The sequence below is a fragment of the Solea senegalensis genome, linkage group LG19 (genome assembly GCF_019176455.1).
Source record: "Solea senegalensis isolate Sse05_10M linkage group LG19, IFAPA_SoseM_1, whole genome shotgun sequence".
NCBI classification, from domain to species: domain Eukaryota; kingdom Metazoa; phylum Chordata; class Actinopteri; order Pleuronectiformes; family Soleidae; genus Solea; species Solea senegalensis.
The window spans coordinates 6,042,682-6,065,968 of NC_058038.1; the positions used below are offsets into that span (position 1 = coordinate 6,042,682).

At 39.7% G+C, this 23,287-nt stretch overlaps 1 protein-coding gene across 2 annotated transcripts in view; it reads left to right on the forward strand.

Annotated features, from left to right (window-relative positions):
- Window positions 1-4,605: 4,605 nt before the first annotated feature.
- stat5a (signal transducer and activator of transcription 5a) overlaps window positions 4,606-23,287 on the forward strand; it is a 53,566-nt gene continuing 34,884 nt past the window's right edge. For both annotated transcript variants that reach the window (XM_044051495.1, XM_044051494.1), the window contains exon 1: window positions 4,606-4,757. The gene's annotated coding sequence lies outside the window, so the exon portion shown is untranslated. The remainder of the gene's footprint in view (window positions 4,758-23,287) is intronic.

The following is a 23,287-nucleotide window of genomic DNA, read 5'->3' on the forward strand; positions in this document are numbered from 1 at the left end:
AAAAAAAGTAGTAGTTGTTTAAAATTTACTAGTAAAGGTTGGGGGTTCTTTCTTGTGGCGTGCAATAAGGACAAGGGGACACACATCTCACATGAATTGTTTTTTAATTAAAGGCAAACTGTTACAAATGAAAGTGCTGACAAAATAAAATATGTAAACACATAATGAACCAGTCCAAATGGGTCAAAGGTCACAAATGTCACTCACTCAGGGATTCTCCTGTCCTCATCGTTCATCTGTCCACATCATTCACCTGTCCTCATCGTTCACCTTTCTTCATCATTCATTCACCTGTCCTCATCATTCACCTGTCTGTCCTCATCATTCATCTGTCTGTCCTCATCATTCATCTGTCTGTCCTCATCATTCATTCACCTGTCTGTCCTCATCACTCATTCTCCTGTCATCATCATTCACCTGTCCTCATCATTCATTTATCTGTCCTTATTAATCACCTGTCCTCATCGTTCATCTGTCCTCACCATTCATTCACCTGTCCTCATCGTTCATCGGTCCACATCATTCATTCACCTTTCCTCACCATTCATTCACCTGTCCTAATCGTTGACCTTTCCTCATCATTCATTCACCTGTCTTTCCTCATCATTCATTCACCTGTCCGTCCTCATCATTCACCTGTCTGTCCTCATCATTCACCTGTTTCTCCTCATCATTCACCTGTCTGTCCTCATCATTCATTCACCTGTCCTCATCGTTCATCAGTCCACATCATTCATTCGCCTGTCCTCACCATTCATTCACCTGTCCTAATTGTTGACCTTTCTTCATCATTCATTCACCTGTCCGTCCTCATCATTCACCTGACTGTCCTCATCATTCAACTGTCTGTCCTCATCATTAACCTGTCTGTCCTCATCATTCATCTGTCTGTCCTCATCATTCAATGTTCGATTTGTTTTTGTTGTGTTTGTTTTTCTCTTTTTACTCAGTAACAGGTGTGATTTAAAGCGTAGTGAATTACAGCACACAGTAATATTTTAAAAATGATTTTAAAAGTACAAGTACACAAAAATAAATAACAGTAATGCAAGTAAATGTAATTGATTGCTTTCCACCTCTGGTACTTACACGTGCAGAGGTGTCGGTGCACTTCCTCTTTTGTATGTTACTGTTATTTCTCACTGCCACTTCAGGGACAAGGTCTCGACACATGATCTGTGGACTTCCCTGCTTGGAAACCCCATGTTGTGTTGCATGTGTGCAAACACCAGCTACTGTACACTGACCCTCAGGTTGGTGACATGAACCGTGACTGCTGGGATTCCCATGAGCAGCTGAGATACGGCAGCTCATACAGACACAGGCAGTTAGCAGAAGAAGATGTTTGCTCTCTCTCTTGTTTGTCTCTTTGATAGGACATAAACACACACTCTCTGGTTTAGAGGAGGTTGAGTGGGAGGGGAGATGAAAATCTATTACCGTCAGTGACTGCTGACTCAGCCGTCTGAGGAGGCAACTGTCACCACTCAGTTCTGGGACACGACCAATCGATCTGGAGAATCAATGAAACTGTGTGTGTGGTCTTGCATTTGTTACGTCTTTAGGACCTTTGTCAGGACCATCTAGTCCCCAAGAAAGACCAAAAATCTGGTCCCAGTGAGGCAGAAGCTCATTCCTGGGCTGGTTAAAGTTAATGTTAAGGTTAGGGGATATGAGTTTTGTAAATGGACGTGACTGCAGTGTTCCAGGTATTACTCATGACCTGAATCTGTTTACACAGTTATGTAACGACGACTCGTCTTCCTCATGGGGACAGAAAAAGCAGGTCATCATAAACATAAAGCCATTACATTTTAAAGTGAAGACATGTTGTATGGTTATGATTTGGCCTGTAGTAATTAAGTTTAGATAAAATCTCCAGGAAATTAGTCATAAGTCAATATAATGTCCTCTGAAGTCATAGAAACCAGACTCTGTGTGTGTGTGTGTGTGTGTTGTAGATAAAGAGAGACATAAATGTCCTCTTGACTTGAATGTGGGAAAAAGAAGCCGTGAATTTCTTCTGCTTTTCAGATAACTCAGGGTCACCAGGGTTTTTTCTCTCTCTCTATCTCAAAGTCAGTTTATTGTGCAGCTTCATTATTCCTTTTTTTTTTTTACAGTAATGTTGAAAGAAAGAAGAACTTTTGACTTCACTTCTTGTACACATGTGCTATTTTGATTCCCATACATACATACATACATATATGGTTCTTCAATAACAAAACAAACAACAATTAACGTGTGTGCGCTCACAGCTGTGGCTCTTGCCCTTTTATGAGGATTTTGTTTTTGTCTCAGGCTTTTCCATACATGGCTGTCTTGTTTGCTGGTGGAGCCTCAGGCGCACGTTGTCTTCCTAATTAATTTTGGCAGATTTATCTTTGGCCTCCACCACCTTCATCTCCTCGCTCCCCTCTTTCTATTTCTCTCCGTGTCTCTCTCGTTCCTTCTTTCACCCCACTAAAAAAACAGAATATCAAAATAAAACTAACAGTGACATTTCTGTTCTTTAATCTTGTGGGTTTTTTTTTATCATTATTATTATGTCTCACCTTCTTTTGTGTGTTACTGTCTTTCTCTTATTTCTTTTTTAAGATTTGTTTTTATTAATACTGCTACTGCACTACTACCAATAATAATATGTGTAATGAATGTTTTTCTTCAACCAGCAGGTGGGGCTGCGCTCCAGATTGAGGATGGACAGATATGGGATTTGGACAGCAGATTAAATAATAATAATAAATAAAAATAAAACTATGTGCTGCAGTGATGACATTAAGCAAGGCCAGTATGAATTTATTCATTTATTATATCAACAGTTTAATTTATTATAGTGTTCAAATTATACCTTTGGGTGACTGTAACATGATTGATTTTTGTGCCATGTATGTTATCAAAAATATACAAATAGTCATGATTAAAATGTACAATACAAATACAAATATGTAAAATCTAAAACTGTGTTTGTCCACTTATGCATTTATGTCAAGACAGCAACAGGAACAGGTGCAACTGCACAGGAAATTAAGTTTAAAACACACACAATCAAAAGAATAATAAAATAAAATACAACCCACATTGGCAAACTTGCTAATGCTAAATTGAACAAAGCACAAATTAAAATGATCTCTTTATATTATGATTGCTCCCACAGGTTTGTCAAAAAAGAATCCAAGATGGAGAGACAAAAGAGATGAAGCAGTTTGTTCAACTGCAAAAAGCAAAGTGACCATTTTTAGTGAGCTGCTTACACGTCATGACTCATCACTAACACTAACAACTCATTAGTCAGGAGCAGAAGAAACACCACGTCAACACAGTTTACAATACATGACGATACACAACTAAAAATACTTAGGGATGGATTGAGAAGACTGAGGAACAAAAGTTCTTTAAAGTGGAAACAAAACAGGAGATCAAATACTTAAATAAACTTGGAGAACAAGTTTAAGCTGATTTCAATTATTTGCCACGATGTGCTGATACCAATATCTCACCACGGACATATCATCCACCACTGTAGGGAAAACGACGAGAATATGCTGAGTGTCCAAATGAAAAGCTCTGTCTCAGTTTGAACCTCTCCTTTCAAGAGGGCATTTAAAACTCCCACACTCCACCAAACTAGACACCATTTGAACAAAGTGCAATTAAACTGTTAAAAAGTTCACTTCTCAATTTAAACTCAATTAGATTTTTGGTAACTTAAAAAAAAAACGTATTTTCTGGTTGTATTCTAATAAAGAGACTAATAAAGAGCCATTATAGTATTACTAAAACAACAAATCTAATAGCACACCTTTTGATCACCGTTGTCGATTTATGGTAATTACAAGACCACAACTAAATTTGCAAACCAATTAAATATTATATGTAATGTACTGAATTTTGAACTGTTGCTATATATATAAAGTGTGCCTTTTTTTGTACCAAACAAATTGAACAAAGCACCATGACAAATGACAAATTAGACAGAGTTGTGTTTGTTTTTCTTCTTTTTCTTTTATAACATTTGAAATAATTACTTGTAAATTACTTTGTTCCTCACTGTTCTGGCTGCATTTACTCTATACGCAGATTTCACTTAATATGGGTCACTTTTGGTCCAGTGTAAATGCAATGCCATATTTATAAATAATGATAATGATAACAATACTACTACTAATAATAATAACAATAACTTATTTTACCATCACTAGCAGACTTGTGTGCCCCTGTCTTTAATTATATTTTTTGGTAATTTTTTATATAATTCTTTTTATAATGTTGTACTAACTCCCTGAAGAAAACAACTGTCGTTTGTTGTCTTCAGATCTGCAGTGTATATTAAGACTGCAACTAAATTATTATTATTATTGTTGTTATTTCCAGCTACTGTACCAGCTGTTTTCTTGAAGAATTGATTCGTTGTTTTGTCCACAACATGTTTTTTCCTGAATTATTTTTCAATTCATAATTAATTATACCCGATGGAAGAAGATGAATCCAAGTCAATCATCAGCGACACAGAAGAAAATCAGCTGAAAGTGTTTGTGACAGAGCGCCGGAAGTGGGTGGAGAGCGAGAGAGAGAGGGAGAGAGAGAGGGAGAGAGAGGGAGAGAGAGCTGCAAAACTAGCTGACAGAGTGAGTAAGTGAGTGAGTGAGTGACATAAAGAGAAACAGATAGAGAGATAGGGAGAGAGACACTCGTGTCGTGGGTTAACGTTGCTGCAGCTTCTGCTCTCGGAAGGACAACAGCTCCACTCCACGGAGGTAAGCGTGACACTTTAATATCTCTCGAAAACTGCCGTGCGTGCGCGTGTGTGCGTGTGTGTGTGTGGGGAGGTGAACGTCAACGCTGTCTCGTCCCACTGTCCACTCTGTCCACTCTGTCCCCCTCCTCACCGGTTGCGAAAGAATATTTTAACAGCGCTTTGTAAACAAACTGCGGAGTGTGTATGTCAGCGTCTGCCACACACACACACCGTGTAATATGATTTTGTTTTGTTTTTGTTGCGTGTTTTCCTTCCATCAACAGGCTGCTCTTGCACTCACTCCCCATTCATTTGCACAGCAGCAGCAGCCTCGCCACTACAGTACATGACCTTCACCACAACCCTGGTAAATTACACTGAAGTTTACACTTTAAACAGAGACTCAGAAATTACCCTCTCCCTCGGTCCTCGTGAGGACTACTGGTCCTGAAATAGACGATTTGGAGTCGAGGTCCTGAAGAGGCAACAGAAACAAGTACACAAAGAGAGCATGTGTGTATGTAGCTCTACGTGTAGTGCATGATTCTGGTTATGTTGTAATAGACTTATGAAACTTATGAAGATTAACAGGTGTGTTGGTGTATATGTATATGTATATATATATATATATATATATATATAGAGAGAGAGAGAGAGAGAGATAGATATATAGATATAGATATAGATATAGATATATATATGTCAACTCTTGAGACCAGTGCTTCTCAATATTTTCATACCAAGTACCACCTTAAATGTTGAGCTCTTGAAAAACTGCTCTCATCATTCTCCTCTTCCACACATATACTTCACACACTGGTAAAGATGGAGCGAGCTATAAGGTAACTCTAAGTACCATTATTTAATTTATTTATTTTATTATTTATTTCATTTTCTCTTACCCTCTTTCTTCGACTCCCATCACATACCCCGGTATATACCTGGAGTCATCCTCATATAGACTGAAAACCTGGTCCCAATGAGACAGAACCTCGTTGCTGAGGAAATGGTTAAGTTTAGGGCTCAGAGCTGTGAATTGTGGTTTGGTTAAGGTTTGGTGTGTGTTTGTGTGTATCTTGGCACCATGCTGTTGTGCTTCATATCCTGTTTGGCCTGAGCAGTATTTAAATAACAGTATTCTGATACAACCTTTACTTGTAATTTACTTGTAATCTTACAAATGTCCAATGTCCAATAAATATATATATACACATGTATATATCAATATAATGTTTTATGCATTGTACAAACACACATTTTGAGATGTAACCAACTATTCTGTGTTTAACAGATATTTGTTGTCTTCTGTCCATAACAAAAACCCTCAGAAGTTTAAAATTTCACAAATCTCTTCAACTTTCACAAAATCACTCTGTCATCGCCTGACCCTTATCATGATAATTATCAATATCAGCAGATTGTTTGCCATATTTTAATATCTGTCACGTTCAAATGCAGCTTCAGCTTCTGTAACTGAAGTGCAAAAGTCTTGTACTTTGTACTCGATCACAATTTTCTGACGACTGGCGTTCGCTTAAAGATAAACTCAACCATGCAAACACTTGATACAGTGTAACACGGTTCCTATATGTCAACATAGAAATGTCACTGCAAATCCAACTATTTATTTAAACAAAATTTGCTTTATTAGTGGACTGCAATAGTCCATCAATAATAATTGGTGAATTGCCAACTGATTCCAGCCTTTTAATTGCATAGATTTTCTGGTGTCTTTCCTCCTATTTCACAGTAAAACTGGTTTCTAAATGAATAGGTTTGAGTTCTGTTTATTTAAACAAGTCTTTAAATATTTTCTAATTTCTAAATTTGAAAGTTGTTGCTGAACATATTCCTGCAGGGTTATGTTCGGTCATTCCTTATTAGTTCTGTGCCATTTGAATTCTGCCTCTGTCAATGTGTGTTACATATAAACAGTGGAGTAACTGTCATTTCATTTGTTCCACTGATGTGTGGTATAGAAAGAGCGTGAGAGGATGTTTCATTGAGGTCAGTACAAAAGCTGCACAATCAAAGCACAATTCCAGAATCAAGACTCAGGTGTTTGTTTACAAATAACTGTACATTTGTCACATGAGACTTTACAGGCTGAACTTGACACATGTTTGGTTTAAAACTGTAGTGTGTAATGTTTAAATATCACATTTTAAATTACATTCAAACCATTGTCAAATAAGTTCACACAATGCTGAGTAAGCACACAGGTTTGAGTATGGATGAAAACAGAGAGAACAGAAAAGTTTCAGGAGTAACTTCTGCTGCTGCAAAACCCCAATCGTTCAGCAGTTTGATCAGATAAAAACTTTTTAACCCCGCCCACCCTTGTGCTGCTGCTGTATAAACACAAACACTCCCTCAATCAGGTCTGAGAGTATATCTTGATGAAAAAAATCATAACCAAAAATGATGCACTGCCAGAAAACAACATCATCCATATTTATGTAGGTTCTGCTTTGATTTTGTTAGTCTTCTGGTGCGTTTTTGTGGAAATATGATGACTGAATTTAAGTCATGAACATAAAAGAATATCTCTTTTGTGGTGTGCTGTATGAAAAAAGTGTGAGAATTCAAATCCAGACTTGTCAACTTGTATTTCATCAATAACAAGATTTGAATTCACACGGACATTTGAAGAACCTGGTGTTTGTTCATGTGTTCACCTGCAGAGACTACACCCTCTCAGTTTGCATCCTTTTGTGGTGTTGTTCTCTACTGGATGCTGAGTTGCCTGTGATAAGACTGTTTGTGGTCGCTTTGGACCTACGGAGAGATTTTGTCTCGACTCCCTACCGTCATGTTGGCAGAGACACAGTTACCCGTGGCTCTTTGTAACTAATAATTACATGTTGTGACACTAATGTCCTGCACCCACTGTGATAATGCTGCTCCCGCTGTGTGAAAAGTTTGTGACTGCTCTCTGAGTCATTTCTGCACATCGCAGCGGTAGAAATGGTTAGAATGTGATACTTTTGTATTTGGTCTGTTGTGCTAGAATAAACTTACACTTCTGTATTTCTTGGTTTATATGATTTGAGCATGAATAAGTCTGAATTTTCTACAAACAGGCAACAGGAATTGTATAAATTGATTTGATGATGACTCTCAGATTTGTTCTATAACCTTCATTTTGTTGATAATTTGTCCTCTGTCAGTGTTTTCAGCTTTTAACCTTGTTGGCAAACACCATGTGATCTTGCATGCTCCCTCTGTCACTGGGATGGAGGGTTTTCCCAAGTTTCTGTGAAAAGGAGGAGTTTTTGGCGGGCGGTGGGTGGCACAGACACATGGCACATGATCAGGCATGAATTGTCAGCCACACAGTGTCCCTGAACGACTTGCACGAGGTGAAGCAGCAGGGGAGAGAGGGGAAACCAATGTTTTATCCATGGATCATGCAGCTTAAGGCAAAATGGAGACTTTTTAAGGCTAGAATAGTGGACCAACTGCCTGGCCATCCTTCTTGCCTGTGAGCACAACTGGCTTATATGTTATTTGGATTGTGTTGCTCCTGATCTGCAACCCTCAAAAAGTTTTTGCTGGAGGTTCATTTCCTTCTTCTATATCATATTGGCCCATCTAAACTGTTTCCTATTGCCAGACAGTCACCCAAAGTGTTACCCATAAATACCGCAGACACATGAGGGGATCACCTAATTATAATTTCCGTATTTCTCTCCCATTCTGTTTGTATTATTTTTCTTTCCTCCCATCAATGTCGTAATCGCTGTCACCCACTATGAGACGAGGGGAAGGTGGGGTGCTTGCGTAATTTGTGAAGAGCGACACAACATGCATAGTTGTGTCTCTGCCCAGCTCAGCCCCTGTTGTCACTAACGAGTAGACGGTGCATCTTTGTTGAGCAGCTTTGTGAGTGTTGTTCCCACAATCCTTATGTGTGATTTTAAAATGAATGCAAAAGGCTCTTGGTCCATTATTTTAATGTAGATGTTACCAAATGGTTTTGGATCTAAAATTGCAGAAACGATTCGAAAATGCTGCTTAGCAAGGTCTTGTCAAGGAATTCAAAGAATCTATGGGAACTCTGTTACCCTACAAGCCCCACTGTGCCATGTGCTCACAGCATGGCATGCCCTTAAGCTCATCTGTGCTTCTCAAATTTTCACTCTCCGCTGCCAGACAAGTGTAAAGTTAGCGGACCTGGAGAGGCTGATGAGAAAATCTGAGTGCTGTTAAGTAGGGGGTGGGGGGTGGGGGGTGGTAAGCACAGCACTGGGGACATCATGAGTAGTGAGCTGATTAGAGCAGTGGTTGGGACCTGAGTGAGTCAAAGGTGTCGGAAATCACTTGCAAATTAGTGACTGTGTTTATCAATGGGATTCCTGCTGCTCTAAAGAGAGGAGGAAAAAGGTGGATGTATGGAGGAAAGAGTTAAATGGGACGTTAAGAATTTCATTTCATTTTGATCCTTAGTTTCAGTGCAATTGATCGAGGAAGTCATGTGAAAAGTATAACATTCATAACACTGAAAATGGGGGTGAGTGACAGAAGAGGCGAAATCATTTCAAAGGGAAGTGATCAGGAAGCATGTGGTGACATACACCCTAACCTCCTCCCCCTTTCAGTTGGGCTAACGCTAATCCACTGGTCACGTGAGCATGAGCTCTGACTTTGTTCGAGGCCAGTAGTGGTCTGATCCATCTGTTGAGAAGCGTTGCTGATTGTTGGCATCCAGAGCGTGCACTTCTGTCCCATGATCACTGCCTGTTCCACACAAGACTTTCAAATTTGATCATCGGCGAGTTACATCTGCAGGGTTTTATCAGCAGTTTCATAAGCTCTGCCTGCTCTTTGGCTGTACAGCTGTATTTGAAAAATAGAAAAAAAAATGTAGGGTGTTGGATCAATGAATAATCTTTGACCCAACAGTGTAAAAGGCACCATAGGTAAGAAAGAGCACTAAGATGTGAAGATCTTTTATTTGCCATACTACTATATTTCCCCTTGTCCTTAATTCTGCATCTATCCTTTTCATTCAATATGTTTCAATGCCCAGTTTAGCTTGATAGTTGTTCACCTCTGCTCCACTAGGGGTCAAATCTTTGTATTTGGCAGTTTACCGTTTACGATGTGGCTATGTTAAGGGCCATTCTGAGTCTTCCTACCATCCATGAACTTTGAGAGAGCATAAAATTGGTCTCCTCATCAGTCCAAAAAATATACTGGCCTGAATGCTTGCCATGTTTTTACCGCAAGTTCCACTGAAGGTGTACATGCAGAAGTGATCGACTCCCAATCGCATTATGCTTGTCTGACTTTTACAATTTCAGTCAGACTGACATGTTTACATGTATTTTAAAAGTCTGGTTAAGGTTTCAATAACACAATAAATATTTTTTTCCCCCAATATTATTATATAAATCCATGTTTCTTAAACTGTGGTATGTGTTACCCCAGTGGTACTGGTGGTAAAATCAGAAATACTATTCTACTGTACATACCAGGATATGACTGCATAGAAAATGAATCGTTTGGCAATAATGGTGTTATTTCAAGAGCTCAATATTTCTTCAACTTCAACTTCAGAAGTTTGAGAACCACCGATGTAAATGGACCAATTGTTTAAATTCTATGGAATTTCCCGTCTCCTCTGGGCAGCGAGTAAGTGGGAGGAGGGGTGGCAGTCAACCTTTGCTGACACTGAGAAGCATGATAAGACCCTGGGGTGATTATCTTAGTGACACAATAACAAGAATAGGCCAGAAGACTCTAAAAGGCAAGTTTGCGCCGAGGGAAATGAAGGAGACCACAAATCAAGAGAGGGGACTATACGTTTGAAATCCAATTTATGTTGCTGAGGGTGCTTCCAGTTTTGTCGCTGTGACTTTAAATTGTGTAAGGAGACATCAGACAGAGTTCAAGCCCTCAATAAGCCAAGAATTGAAATCCGTGCTCGGGGTTTTCTCATTTTCCCCATGTTTACACAATACTCCCCTGCAGGCCCAAACATACAGGAGCAGAACAGTGTTGCAGTTTGCTGCCACTGTGGGGTCACAGCACAAAGTCTTGCCCATGACACTCTAAATACCACATGTTATTTTTAATGTCTAGAGGCGACTAGTCAGAAGCACGCATGATTACGAATGCTGACTAAGGTTCATAGATATGCATAATCTGTATGACATTATCAAAACTGATTTCAGGAGCTCACTTTGTGATTTAGATAAGAACAAATTTTATCTTTATCTCTCAATCTGTGGCTTAAGGTTGTGACACTCATGCTCAGCTGATCCCCGGAGGACTTGGGGAGCAAAGAGCGGCAAATTGCTTCCTCCTGCAGTATGAATCCTCAGGTCAGATCATTACTCTGTGAGAAGTTCACGAAACGACAGAACACAAATGTGGCTGTGCTCTAAAAAATATTTTTTAGAGCACATTTTTTAGGATATAGTTAGGGATTTTTTTCTCACATGGTCAGTTTCTTTCATACATGTCTGTGTTTTCTGTGCTGAGAAGAAAGAAACGTTGCTGCAAGGCAAGGAAATATTTGAAATCAAATCAGATTTTACATTTTTGTCCGATATGTGATGCAGTGATTTTGACCGTTTCCGGATCAATACCAATACTGACTGATACCAATTCCTATCGCTGCTGCTTTCACCTCAAATGAATGTTTGTGGTTTTCTGGCCAACAGGAAGTTCAGGAGCAGAAGTTAATCTTTAATGATCTTGCGTTTTATTGTGATAATTATCACTATCAGCTGATTTGTAACCTCGTGGTAATTGCCAAATATTCATATTATAATTAACTTTAAAGACACTAGCTATGATTAAGTATCTCATGCAGTCGCACTTCAAACATCCCGAACTATCGCCGTAAAACTCAGGAATGCCGTAATATATCTGAGAATCTTGCAAAAGTATGGTTTGCTGTAAAATCTTGGATCAGTCACCGGATGAGTTATTGATTTCTGACACTTTTAATAGTCGTGCTGGAAAGCTACACTGCACAACATCTTTCGTGTGTTATTAATGCCTTGGGCCTTAAGTCATGCTTAATCTCTCATACGTTAAGTATGTGAAGGAATGGCTTCATCTGGACCCTGAAGGAAATGGTATCATGTGCAGCCTGAAAATGTGGTTCACATACTTTCTTTGTTGGAGCGCAGGACATGTGTGGGGCATATTGGATGTGGGGCAATTAACGGTTCCTCTTTTACATGTTTTATGTTAAAGCTGCAAGACATGCAGGATTTTACTTTTGCTGATTTCGCCTAAGTTGCTGTAGCTTTATATAACGTGCCGGTTTCCTTTTGGCAGATCTAGCATTTGACACTTTGGGGATTGTCTTTGTTCTTTTGCTATTTTTTCTAGTGGTGGCATCATTGTTATCAGCTGAATATCAGAATGAGCCAGTCGCTGAACTCTTTCTCCATCATATTGACAGTTGTTGTGATGTGTATCACGGGACAATGACATCACTACATCACTGCCCTTTTTTGACAAGAACCAATGATACGTTCTTTCCAAAAAAGTAAATTTAAGGATACAACAAATTCACATTATTTGTGGCAAAGAAAAACAAAAAACATGGCTGTAGACATTCTAATGTAATATTTCATTGTGACATCAAAGCTTTTTGTTATTTGCAGAGTGTTGGCAGTTTATTTTTCCTTTTCACACCCACACTGGTCACACAGTGGGTCATAACCTTATATAGCCTGACCTGCTGGCCTACTTTTGAAGTCAGTGCAGTTGAATCAGTATTAAGAGCACTGCCATCTGCCAGTAATATAAAAGCTGTATCTACAGTAACTCAGACACAGACACTGAGAAATGATCAACATTTCAAGCAGCAGATGCAGCAAACCTTCAGCCCTCCTGGCAGAACAAACGTTGCTCTTGTGCTTAAATGTTCTTTGGGGATCCACATATGTTAGGATTTAGGAATGTGATGCTGTTCATGCAAGCATTTCTTTTTTTGTATAACCACACTGTTAACATCTTTACATTGCCAAATGTTTACTGTGTGTAAAGTCACAACTAAAAAAAATGCTGTAATTAAAAAATCCCATTCATTTCACCAGGAGAGATGTTTATTACCTGTCATAACATTATAACCATCCAGTGTAGATTCACCAAAAGTTTGGAGATAGTGAAACAATATCATAAGCTCCTGGAGAAACCATAAGTGCAGAAGGCACTGCTGAACATTTCCCTTTGGTGGATGGGTCACAGTTAGGCACATCCATACTGGTTTTGTTTAAAACATCACAATGACACTGCTTTGATGTTGTAGAGCCCCTAAAATGGAGAAGTCGAAATCAAGCTGCTGGCTCAGTCTTAGTCTGAACGGACAGAAAAGGAAACCTTTTCGAACGATGTTGCATTTACTCACGATCACTTCCTGATCGTTTTTTGTCAGCCACGACTCGGCTAACAGCTGCAAAGAAAAAAAGAAGCTTCTTTCAACACTTTAACAGTTTCAGTTTCTTCTCGTCATCGCTCACATGACAGAATTCCCTGCTCAAACATCTCACCGTTGTTGTTTCTTGTCAGTAGTAGTTTCTGAAACTCAGCAAACAACTGCCAAGAAGGGAGTCAGCTTCCTGTTTACATGGGCATGCATACATTATGCCCTGTTAACCTGAATGGTCATGTGATATCACTTTTTAAGTGTTTGAGTGTTTGAGTTTGGATGCATATTACTAGATAGATTTAAGGCAATGACTTAGGAATTCCGGCAAAAGGATGACTGATGTGCTAATGAATGTCTCTAATTGATGGCTAAACTAATTGTTCTATTGTTAAAATAGTAACTTCGAGTTCAGGCATTTGTTCTTAAATTTACTTTAAGACCAACAGCATTTCAAACAACAGTAATACCTTTTAATGACCTGTGATCAAGAACATATCAAAGCTGCTTGGATTTGAAGACCACACATGTTTGTTTGCTGTTATTAATTTCATATACTTAACATTCACTGGTGACCATGTGTTATCTCACAGTCTTGGCAAATACAACAAGGATATAAATTATTGAGCTTGATGGAAAATCCTGAACGTTATGAGGTCAATTTAAAGCTGGTTAGAATTGCCACCCTGCTATAATGTACTGTTAAAGATTTGCAGCAGATTTTACAGTTGAAAAAGTCGACTGACAATTGTGACAGTGTCTCCAAGTTGCCTTCAGCATCTCCGGACTGTGGTTTTTTGAAACTCTCTGGCTGACATATGCACCAATATTTTCAGCTGTAAGATAAATCACAAATAACATGAGCCTTGTTGAAGATGAATATGTCAGCATTGCTGATTTACCAGCTTCAGGGTCTAATCCCCCCCCCATTGCCAATATTATGTTGCCTCATGTTATCTGCAGCATTCTAAATCATTGTTTTAGTGATGATGTTGAGGCCATAAAACATTTCTCATAAAGAGTCACAAACACACAAGGTGAGCACATTTTGTAGCTTCTGCTTATTGTCATTTCCTTTTCACATCGCAGCTAAAAGCAGGTTCTCTATAGAGACACTTGTGTTTTGATTGAGCATGGAGAGGTAGGTGCCACACTGCCTCTGCTGTGTTCAATCCTATTACTGGCTTACACCAAATGAGACTGGACTGGAAATGGACTGCTCACTGATAATTAAATACCTCTGTTTGTAGTAGGTAAAGATAGAGAGATTGTGCAAACAAAGCCCATGCATTCACATGGGAGGTGGAGCATAAACAATTTAGCTCAGTTGTTTGTGCTGCCATTATTCATGAGCCTTGTCATGCATGCCAGTGAAATGCAAGAATGTGTTCCCCCACCCTGCTATATATAGATTTAGTTCAAGGATGACTTTGGGTATTTAATGAGAAAATGATTAAGATGACAAATAAGGAACACAAATCTTAAAAATGGATGTACTGTGGAGTGCATTAGAGAAGAAATAGGATAAAACACACAAACTGCTGTTGGTAAACAAGTGCCTTATTTCTTTCTGTGTTGTTATTTTCGATGTGTATGACTTTTGCTGCTTTTTCCCCACTCCACGGTTGCACTACATTTTATTATCTTCTTTTGTAACAACACCAGAGGGATGAAATGCTCCCAGTCAATCAGTCTGTTCCCCAGGAACTGGTGGGATATAATGCAAAGTCCGTGTTTGCATTTGTAGAGCCGTTATTCCGTATTGATCCTGTGAGCAAATCTGTTCCCATTGCAGTGTCGGATGAACACTGGCGTCTTCAACCAGGCCTAGCACTCCCAACAACAACAACACAACAGAACCATTTTTATTTGCTTTAATATAAAAACAATTACCTCAGAAATACTAGTTTCTAAGAGTAAACTGATGATGCGTTGTTGACTTGATTATACCAGATTAAGGTTTGCTCCCAATTTTGTCTATTTATGTGCACAATTTGCATTCTAATGTAAATGTGAGCACATGCTTGTAACCGTCTCTGTTGTATAAATTATTATTTTTCAAATATCAAAAAACAGGTCTATGATGAGATCAAGTGTTACTACAAGGATGTTTAATGTTTTTTTTTTGCTTTTCCATTAGTGATAGTACCTGGTAACTGGTACTTTTTTTAGTACCTGCTCTGGCGAGGTTCCAAGCAAGCTGAGCGGACACTAAAATGTGACGTCAACAGTCTGCCGGTCACTGATTGGCAGAGAGTGTCGTCACTGGAAGAGTCATGAGCGTGACGTCCGACACAGGACCAAACAATGCCGAACTGTAGATCAGTTAAAAACCCTGAAAACACTGAGCAAGGACATTTCTAAAATCTCAGTATTTAATAGTTGAATCTGGTGTAGCACTGCTGAAAGTTAGCGATCGTAAGCCGGATCACAACCCACTCAATTCAGTCAGACGGAGTCTGCTCAGGTCATGCAGAACATACTGAACTAATCTTTTTCATTAAAGTGATTCTAATGATTCAATACACCGAAAACAACTTGCTTGTCAATAGTTTGTGTGTTGTGTATAAAACAACGTGACTACGATGAACCCAACCCTAACCCCAATCCTTGTCGAGGAGGTACTATGGTAATGGAAAACGACATGCCTGATACCAAACCGAGTAGAGTCAAGCCGAGCCAAGTTAAAGTGGAAAAACACCATTAGACATAACATCTGCAACGTTTTCTCTTTGTGGATTGATAATAACAATTCACATTTCACAATTCAAAATGACTAGATTGGATATCTGAAAATAAAAAGCATGAACTCTTGTGTGAAACCATAAATTCAATTCATTTGTATAGCGCCAAATCACAACATACATTACCTCAATGCACTGTACATAGACAACATGAATACATAAAAGGTTCATTTAGCACAGGCTGTTAAGAGGGATACATACTGTATGTCCGCTAATGTCCTGTGAGCAGAATGTGATTGACTTATTTTAAGAAGTGTATCTACTAATACTGATATCAGTAGATGTGTAGGTATGAGTAGTGTATTAGGTAGTTGGTAGTACCTAGTAGTTGGTAGTAGACAACAGTAGATATGAAAAGTCCCGAGCCAGCAATTAGCATTTAGATAACCAGGCTGATGTGATGTGTGTGTGTGTGTGTGTGGGGGGGGATGCAATTTGCATCACTTCATTGCAAGTAATCCGAGATGAGATATACGGAATATCTGATATGTGGCAAAAACTGAACTTAGGCGGAGCAAAAAAAAAAGAATTTCACCCACAAATTTGCTGCCTCTGATATTCCCCTGTGTGGGCTGAATAAAGTACATCTTATCTGACCCGTCTATGACTTTATATAACCTGTTTCTGTCGTTGGTGACGCACCCACAAAGATGTTTGTGTGTACGCGTGTTGTTTTCAGAGGGCGATCATGTTCACATGAAAGTCACATGCAAGAAAGACCCTTGCCGTTTAAAAATGTGAACCATCAAATTCGATCTGATCTCATGTGAATATAGTCGTGGATCAAATCTGTTGCTCTCCTCGTCCTCCATCACATGTATACAGTTAAATACATACGCTGAGAGTGGGGGTGAGAAAAACACATTGTGTACATGTTGTGCGCATACACCGTGCACCACTGCCATAGCTCTTGTTGTGTGGGATTACCATCAAACCTCATTAAACACATTTTCCATTTTCACATGATCTCATACCACTGCTCTTTGTTGTGCTCACAACAACAAGGCAGCTTGTGTATTACTGATAGAAGGAGAAAAGGGGAAATCACTAGATGTTATTGTTACTACTTAAAATCCCCCCCCCCTTTTTTTAGTGTTATAGAAAAGCCTGAATGCTTGGAACGGTAAGACATCTATCTTTCATAGGAAAGATAGATGTAATATACAATGAAGGAATAATAAAAACAAACAAAAAATGACCAGGATTTTACAAGAAGCGTGTAAAAGACTGGAACTTGAACCAATTTGTTGTTTTCAAATGAATAGTTAGTGAATTAGAAAAATCATCGCATGCAGGGAAAGCACGGGGGTGAGGGACGAGGCTGAAGCACTGTGTGTGACTTCAACGTTCACGCTCAGCTTATCCAGATTATCCCCGTGCTACTACCATAATCACTGTACTGTGCATGCAGCGTCGTGAACTTGATGCCTTTTTTTTTCCCTTGTTCAGGGTGACACTTGTTTTGTGGTTACAGAAAAAGGATGAGCCCTCGATCGTGAACAACTTGGCCACACCCAGCACCGGGTCAACGGTGAAACATAGAAACAGAATGACTGATTCTCAGTTTGTGAGGACAGATTGTGTGTGGGTAAAAGCCCATGTTATGTTTGACATATTTTGAACTGGAGAATCTGTTTCTGAAGCCTTTCATACATGCATGCTCAGTAGTTCCTTACAAGGCATAACTGTGTGTGTGCAGCGTGGGAATTTCACCACAGACTCAGAAACAAAACACTGCTCGTGTGGAGCTAATTGGCTTACACAGTATTGTGTGAACTCCAACCTGTCTTACAACTCAAATGTAACTATGGGTCATTTTGTCCGACCCCTGAATATGAACCATAAGTAAGTATTTTTCAACTTAACCACGCACAACAATGGTGAGGTTAGAGGGTGCCTGTTTTAAAAACGCATCAATGTACCGTAACTCCTGCATACGACGAGCTTGCGGTCTGGTGAACTAATTTGACAACGATGGTTTAAATGTTACAGACATTTGTTTATATTTAAAAGTTACGCACCACAGCTTTAAAATAGTCTGGACTAAAAGAGTACATGTTTCTATGAAGGGAACTGTGTTCAAACTAGCTGTCGTGCTGCAAACAATAGATGAGACTATAGATCATTCATGGTTCAAGCCCGCATGGGTCAAGGGATTGGCTGCGCCTGAGAAAGGCACCCACTCCCCCAGTGCTCCCCGGCTGCAGATAAGTGCAGTCCACTGCTCCTGTATGTGGCTTGTGTGTGTTCATTACTGTTGTGTAAAAAGAATGGGTTCAATAAAAGGACAAATTCACTATCGCTAACCAGCAAAATTCCAATTTACAGTTTAAATGACTTTTTATGTAATTGCCTCATGTTGGTGTGTGAAAAGATAAAGTATTGTAACTCAGCATCATACGTGGAGCTGTAGCACTTCACGATTAAACACTTCATGTTCATTTTATTCCCGTTAAAGATTCAGCCAGTGCCAGGGCCAAAACATGCTCAGCTGCTGCAGGACTGGCATCCGGCATCTGGCCTGAGACAAGGTCCTTGAAAACTGGAGGACTGACAAAACACCCTGGTGCTGATAGCTTTGTTCCTGTCTGATTTTTATTGATAGTTTTCTCCAAAACACATTGGCGTTCTTATAATCAAGTTGCCACCTTTAAAGCCTGAATGGAAATGCGTCCACGTGGTAATTAGTAGCTGGCTTTTTAATGTGGTGATTTGATCAAAAGGGAAATAACTGCTGATTGTACTGATGACTCAGTTTTTCATGTAGCTGTGCTTTCAGTTGTGCTTTCAGAGAAATGTCGTGAAGGTGGAGGATTTGAAATAACGTTCCTTGTTACCGTTGAGTTTATTTCTGATTTGCAGTCGCTTTCACTCAAAATATGGGATACAATACCTCCTACCACCACAGCTATGGCTGAAATGAAGGCAGAGGTCTGTCTCCACATACACATCTAATATTGAGCATTTATGAGCCAAACTTAAATGGGGATTTTCATAAATGCCTGAGAAGGAAATAAAACTTACTGGTATTACCTCACCACAGGGGTGACTTCATTTCAGCCTCAGCATTTAAAAACGTTCAGTCATAAAAAAACAAAACAAAAAAAATTCTACCCAAATCAAAAACATTTTTAAATAATTTTAATCAAGCAACACATGTATCTGTAGTGTTTTTGGTTTAGCTCAACTCTATTTGACACTGTTTAACAAAATCAACCAGGTCTGTCGTTAAGTAGGTCCTCAAGCTGTTTTCACTGTGGGGTAAAGGTGGAGTTGACCTTTGCGGAGTTGGCTATGATTGAAGGGGAGACGTGGTAAGGGGAGCAGCAGCAGCAGCAGCAGCAGCACAGGGCTTGGGATGGGGGGTGTTGGGGTTGACTGAGTTAGGTACTGTGTGTGAGAAACTGCAACACTGTGACCTCTGACACATGACAAGCTGGGAAGACCAAAGGGCGTGGCTCTCACAAACCGTCCGCATCGTCTTCAAATGAATCCGAAGATGTTGATACAATACATAACCCCTATTTGCACTACCTCCTTTCTTTCCTTTGACACGTACAAAAAACAAACACGTGCACACTCACAACACACACACACACACACAAACATCCTTTAGAATTAGCATAGACGACACAAAGATTGAGTCTGCATGACTGAAAGAGGAAATGGCTGAGAACATGTAGCCCCATAGATAAGGGTTAATAGAGTTATGACGTTCTAATAGAAATGAATCAGGTGTAATATTGAATAGGTTTTCTCAGGGTAATTTGGTTAAAGTTAGATCTATTTAATTCAATCACATGTAAACACAGAGTGACTGGCGCGGCTAAACTAATAAAGTGGCGCGTCCTTTTCTTCCAGCTGATGAAAAGCATTGATTCAACTGCCTGAATCTGATCATTCTCCTCATGGGTGTGAGCTCACGCAGAGCAGAGGCATCTCCTCCTCACGCAGCAGGATGGCCGAGTCCACAGCAGCTGAATGTTATGCTGCAAGAGCCTCTTACTTTACAGCTGCAGCTCAGTGAGGGTGAGATCGAGCAGGAAGAATGGAAATGACCTGCCAGGCTCATGAGATATGGAAAAAGCAGCCATGTCAGCATTTGGGAGATGAACTGTCCTCCCAATAAGCGATGTGTCATTTGAAAAGCACCAATATTGTGTTCTGTCAGCTCATAGATACATAATGTCCTGCCTGTCCTCACAGACACCCCTGTTGGAGTGAGTGAGTGCTGTAGCCTGAGTTTGCAGTTGCACATTCTGGCAGTGTGAGAGTTTTTTATTAGCTCCAGCACAGGCCAGGCAGAGTCTTGCTCTAAAATCTTTCCCCAGGTCTTTCTTTAGCTTCTGTCTCTACCTCCTCGGAAGCTTTGGTGAATGACGTTCACAGACTTTTAAATGGTTTGTTACCAACCGTGCATCATTTCTAATGAAAGACTTTGGGATTCATGATGCTGTGATTAGACAAGTTGCCATCATGGCTGGGCAAATAATTCAATAACAATATACACGGCCTTCTCTTTCTTCTCTGTGCAAACACACTTTGACACCAAATGTCTAATGTTCCAGTTTAGATGGGTGAACTGTTTCTGTGTTTAACAAGTGTTTGTTTGTTCAACTTCACTGTCCGAGTTGCAGTCATAGACCATATAGAAAATGTAGATGTTGTCTTGTGGTTCCTTGAAAAAAACAACTCCATGTGAATGGAAGTCTATGGGAAAATTAACCTACTTCTTGAGTCATAATGCCAGTAAACATTTTCCTGCAGAGTTAATGGTTTCAATCACTAGTTTCAGGTCTTCTTTAATAGCACATGATGGCAATTTTGTAAATTATGTTCCCATTTAGAAGGAAATAAGACAACAAATAATGGCACATAGTCGTTGGCACCAGCTGGTACCATTGAATAGGATCTTGGTAACAATTTGATGCCTCTGACCGTTGGTTTGCAAAACCATATCGCAATTCGTGAGGCTTCAGAATGGGAGTTCTGTTACTTATGGGCGGCATTATGGCCAGTTGCGACTGTGAGCAGGTAGACATGGAGTTTGCCGTGTGTGTTCTGGATTGTCCAAAAGTTTTGAAATTGAAAATCACGAGATGCTTTACATTCTTTCTTTGATTCTTTCAACAAACGTCCTTTTGTTTCTCTTTAACAATCAACAGTGGCTGTTGTTTATTTTTGCTACCATGAGTTTGTTCCTTCGCCTCAACAACATAGGAGGAACATACACTGTGTCTCAATTTAGGGGCCATTTCTGTCCAGAGGCTGCATTGTATCACATGCACGGTATCCATACGACAACATACAGTATCCAACCTTTGGATCCTTGCATGTCCAACTTATCCCAGGAGTCACTGTGCTCCAGCAAATGTTTTGAAAGAAGATAACAGTGGCCAACAATAACACGACACGCAAAGAACACACTGTTTGTCTAGTGTGTAACATTTAGTATTGACACTGAATATAATCCCCATAGGTATAGTTGTATAAGTGTATATTTGCAAAAATAATAATAATTTGGTGTTTGTAGCCTGAGAATAGGCCTTTTATAGTATGTTATATGTACTTTACACAAGGGCCTTGCACTTCAGACGTCACGGCAGTGTCGCGTATAGAACTATGGTATTAGAAAACGACATGTCTGGTACCATGCCGAGTAGAGCCGAGCAGTGCTACAACTGTATAATGGAAAAGCACCAAATGAGTGGGTGTAATCAAACCCTAAATCTACAGGATCATAAAACTGTGATGGGTAACAGTTTTACCCTGGTGATACATTATAAGCCTTGTGTTCTTTCAAACCTAGTCTGGTCGTGATTTTCTGAGCTTTACCTCAGAGTTTCATCTCCTCCTGTGTCTTGTCCCAGTAGTTCTTTAAACCCAGTGTCTGCATTCTGCAAGCACCGGGGGTTTTAGGGTCTTCTCATCTGCCCTACCGCAGGACTATGCAAACAACACTCTCATCCAGGGCCTCATTACAACCCCTTATTGACTGCCCCAGAGACCTCCAACATTCCCTCCCAGAGCTTCTGTGTGGGGCTTCCCCCAACCCCATGGTCCTAGTTAGGGAGACGGCAGGGCCCCTGCGATGTTTGTTCACTTGTCAGATGTCGTTAAACACGCTGTTTAGGAACACAACATGGAAGGCGCGAGAGCAGAGTGGGTGACCTGACAGCAGAATGCATGAGGGGCAGATGGTATAGGATTAAGGAGGATGGAAGTCCATTTGCCTGCAGCTAACTCCTTAAGAAACCTTTTAAATAATGTTATTTTATACTTCGCACAATCTACTGTCCCGGTAGAGCTAAACAATTAATCATTTTATCATTTTCTGATATAAATCACAAAAGATTAAAGATTAAAGTGAAGCTTGACTTCAAATCAAGTTGCAATATTACGTCAGAAAAATTACAATCAGACATTTGACCTAAATTATTCAGCCGTGTTCAGAGTGTGTGTGTTTTAGATCAAATCTCAATGTCACATAGAATAAAACGCAGTGGATTTCTGTCTGTCTTTAAACAGCATTAGCGTTTCAGAACCTATAGAGCATATCAATTTATATTAATTCATAGTCTCAGTCTTCTGACCCAAGACAAATGGCAACATAAGTTGGTAGACGTCAGAGTGCTGCTGCCCATGAAATGCCTGTTTTTCTGATGATTCTGGTGATCCGTAATTTAATTTTCAAATGTTATTAAAATGATTTCCAGAATTTAAATTATGGTTGTCTGCTATGGGGCCTCTCTCATGATTCCTGGGAAAAAAAAACACTGAGACCATGGGGTCCTTAAAGCTTCAGTGCTCATATTTGTCTGTGCTCCTCTGGCTTAGGAAGATCTCAGTCTGATAACTCAGACACAGTTGGGATCTGTCATAAATTATTGTTATTCAAAATTTCTGAACTTGGAGTTGTAAGGATTGTAACAAACATAGCAGTCACATTAAAGTAATCACACAATGAGCATTATATCAGACCTTGTGCTTTTATCTCCACTAATAGTTGTGGATCACAATCTGCAACCTTGGTCGTACAAATTCTGTCTTGTGTTGTCTTTAAATCCTGTGCAGCACCTTGAATCTGCTTTTGTGTCAAGATTTTTGTCTTGAGATTTTGCATTCGTCCACTACACTGATGCTATTGAGTGATATAGCAGCAAATGTATAGATTCTCTAATCTCTGTTTAAACATGCCTTGGAGACAGAGGGCGCGCAGAAACGTCCAGTCATGCTGTTTGCGTGTGGAAAGGACACAGCCGTTTGAAACCAGCGTGTTGCCAAAGGTCTTGACAGATTAGAGTTCCCACTACTGCATGTGTTTGGTTAAGAAGAGAAAGGGACGGGGCGTTTCAACGATTACCCCAAATGCCCTCAGCTGACACATGGACTGGTGAACTTATTTGTCTGGAT